The sequence below is a fragment of the Lepidochelys olivacea genome (assembly GCF_965140295.1).
Source record: "Lepidochelys olivacea isolate rLepOli2 genome assembly, chromosome: 13".
NCBI lineage: Eukaryota > Metazoa > Chordata > Testudines > Cheloniidae > Lepidochelys > Lepidochelys olivacea.
This window is the reverse complement of record NC_140423.1, coordinates 32579937-32583545: the sequence shown is the minus strand read 5'-3', so window position 1 is coordinate 32583545 and position 3609 is coordinate 32579937.

Below are 3609 nucleotides of genomic sequence, written 5' to 3'. Positions count from 1 at the left end.
TTTGTCTGTCTGCCTGGCTTTGCCTGGGGTCCCGGGGCTCTGCACTCCCCACGGCTCCCCAGGGCACTGGGTTCCCAGCAGGGTCAGGGACGGCCTGCCCTGAGCAGCTGGACCCGGACACCGGGGCGGCTGGCTAGGGCCGGGAGGAGCCCCGGAGAGCGGGGAGCACATGGGGTGCAGGTGGCAGACGCAGGGCATGGGCCATGGGCAGGGTTTAGCAGGTTGTTTTAGCTGTGGGGTCTGTGCGGATCCCTGACGCCCCCAACCGGTCTCTGCTCCCGCAGGAGAAGGAGCAGCCAGGCCTGGAAAATCAGCCCCTGCTCGGCCACCGCTGGGCGCGTGGTTCCCATTCAGATACCTGGGAACCAGGCATCCAATGCCCCTGCAGCTCGGGAACCTCCGGCCCTGCCTGGAGCGAGGCCACAGCGGTGTTGTGATGGGACAGGGAAGCAGCAAACGCTCTCCCCCCTGCTCACACGCCCCCCCCCCCGCCCCCCACGCTGCTGACGCTGACAGCCACGTGGGCTCCGGCAGCCAAGTCTCCTGTGCTGAGCCCCAGCGGCTGTGGGGCCAGGCCCTGATGTTGCCAGCCCAGGGCATTGAAATTGGAAGGAACAATTCTAGAGCAAAAAGACGGGGGGAGATTTTCTGGGCCCAGATGGCAGCTGGGTGCCCAGCTCCAGCTCCCCCGGGCAGTCTGGAGGGATGGGGGTTGTCATCCTGATGTGTAACAGCTATAAACCCAGGGGAGCTGGCACCCAGCCGGGGCCTAGGGGTGGGCCAACCCCCCCCGAGCCCAGGAGCTGGGTGGGAGCAGGCGGAATCCAGGCTCGTTGTAGGTGACCAGGCAGAAAGCTCCATTAAGGTGAAGTTCAAGGTGAGGTCCCTGTGAGGTAAAAAATATCCCATGGCTGGTGCCGGGATCCCCACAGCATGTGTTGCAAACCCCAGAGACTCCCCGTCTCCATGACACTGAAAAGAAATACAAAGCCATTCAGCCAGGAAACGCAGAGCATGGCCCCCAAATGCCCTTAACTCTGCCCACGGCTAGCACAGGATCTTACGATTCAGACAGAGGTGCCCAACTCCCACTTCCGGCTCCGATGTCCGACGTTCGGGCTTCCACGGCATTTCCCAACCCTGCTCAGCTGCTGTTGAGTCCTGCGAGCTCCTGCTGCACGTGCATGTTCACTGCCAGGGTCCCTACAGCCCTGCCCATGACCCCAGGCCCTGCACCTCCGGCGGGAGGCTCCAAGCAGCTGTCGCAAAGCCAGATCCAGTGGCTGTGCTCTTAGCTCCAGCTGCTCCTTACGGCTTTTACCCCAGGGCTTTGAGCAGTCGCCCTGGTTCAGTTCCCCACCCTCCCGGATGGGGAGAGAGGCCGGGAGCATGTTTCTCTCACCAGGCTGCAGCACCCGAACCCAGAGCTCTGGGCTAACCCAGGGGAGGCTCCAGCCAGACCTGCTGTTCTCTAGATCAATAACTCACTAGGCAGGGGAGCCGGGGGTCCTACTCTTTGCCCCGTGGGGAGATCTGCAGGCACCAGACTCCAGAGTCACTCGCTCGTCACTCAACAGCTCCCCTTGCTTGTTCCTCACGGCAGCTCCGGGGTGACACCCGCAGTGAGGTCAGTGCGCTCTCCTGCAGGGGGGAGCCCAGGTTCAAATCCCGTCTCCCTGGCAGGTGGAAGGGGATCGACCTGGGTCTCCCACAGCCAGGTGGGTGAGGAGTCATACGGATCTACCCCCTCCTCCCCTGGCTTTCCTGGCATGGTGCCTAACTCCAGGATGGCATTCTGGCTGCGGTGCCTGAGCAGAGAGGTGCCTAAATCCCAGAGGAGGTAGGGCTTAGCACAGATCCCATCTGCCAGTTTTGATGGGGGATGTAGGACCTGGCTTTGTCTGCCAGCCGTCTCTGCTCTCCCCCACAGTGGGGCACCGTCCCAGGCAGGGCCTCTCCCCAGCCCCCTGGCACGCACCCTCCCCTCCCCACTCCCACTAACGAGGTGTTTTGGCCAAATGCCAGCAAATCAAACCTCCAGAACTAGCCTTTAGATCGCCCCTGGGCCGCGGGTTTCAGGGCATCCTCCCGGGGGCCCCTGGTGACTTTGTTTCTGGCAGCCTCCCAGACCCAGCCAGCTCTGCTCCCCTCCAATGCGCGGGCCCCAGGGCAACCTCCAGGACTCACCCCACTCCTCCGTGGAGTCCCTGCCCATCCACAGGTGTAGCCCCACATCTGCTGATTAGCTCATTTGGGCTCACATGGGGCACTGGGCCTCCTCTGCTCATGGGCCCAGCTCCCCCAGGGCAGATCCGAGGAGCTCTCTGCTCTGTGCCCAGCATTGGGGCATTTCCTCTCCCTAGTCTGGCAACCCCACCGGGGCTCCGGGAGAGACAGGGCGGGAAGGAGGGTGCGACCACCTCTGGGGGCCAGGCCAGGGCCTGTCCCATGTCCCAGATTCATGGCTCCATAGGCTCTAGGGCCAGGAGGAGTGTCCATCCCATCCAGCCTCCCGCAGGACACAGGATTGTGCATCGAGTCCACCGCAAACTGGCACCCTGCATTGCTTATGGGGGTCACGCTGTACAGCCACATCACCACCTGCTGCTAAGGCGCCTCCTCCTGGCCGCTATAGCCATTGTTCCTTCCAGGTGCTGCACCCTCTTCTGGGGTCTCACTTCCCACTGTCCCCGCTCACTCCACAGCCCCTCTCCCCAGGAGCTGCAGCTGCCTCGGGGTGACTTGGCCCTCCAGCCAGGTCCTAGTGTCCTTCCCTTCCAGGGTATCAAAGGCTTTCGGGGCAAAATGTCCCAGGCAATCCGCTCTTCGGTCTGGGCCCCTGCCCCAGGGAATGGAAGGGGAACTGGGTCGCCCTCTGCTCCGGGTCCCAGCTCGGACCCTTGCTCAGCAGCCCAGCTCTGTGCTGTCCTGTAGCTTACTGCTTTCCCCTGAGCCTTTCCTGCTCCCCCATCTGGGTTTGCCAGCCCAGACTCCCTCCTCCCAGGCAGTAACCGCAGACTCCACTCCATAGCCCCAAACATGCCTCCCTTGGCCCCGGGACTAGGGGCTGCAGAGCACGTCACAGCAGCCTGTCCGCTCGCAGCTCCTGGGCTTTCCACAGGCCCCTGCTGTTCCAGCCAGCCGAGCCGTGAGAGCCGGGAATTGCCCAGAGTATGACTAACGAGGCCAGAGTCTGCAGAGAGCCTGAGCCCATTGCTCCGAGAGGCAGGAGCTGCTTCCTGAGTCCCAGTGGGGTGATGAGTCTCACTGGGGGGTCGGGGATGGGGAGCGTGTCCTAACGATTCTGAAATGAAAAGTATCAGGAATAGCAAATAAAATAAAAACCTCTTGTACCCCCTGGGTTTTGGTTCAATATCTGTCTGACAAGTGACAGCCGGGGGTCAATAAGGCCAGGACAGCCCAGGGACTGACTCTGATTTTTAGTATAATCAGAGTTTGGGGGGATGCTCCAGCTGTGTTTGGTGCCCACCCAGGGCTGGGTTTAGGGGTCCCCTGGGGGGGGTGTCTGGCGTGTCAGACCCTCCTTGGGGAAGGCAGCGCAGCTGGAGCTGACAGCGGGCCTGCCAGTGAAATGGCCCCGGAGGGCAG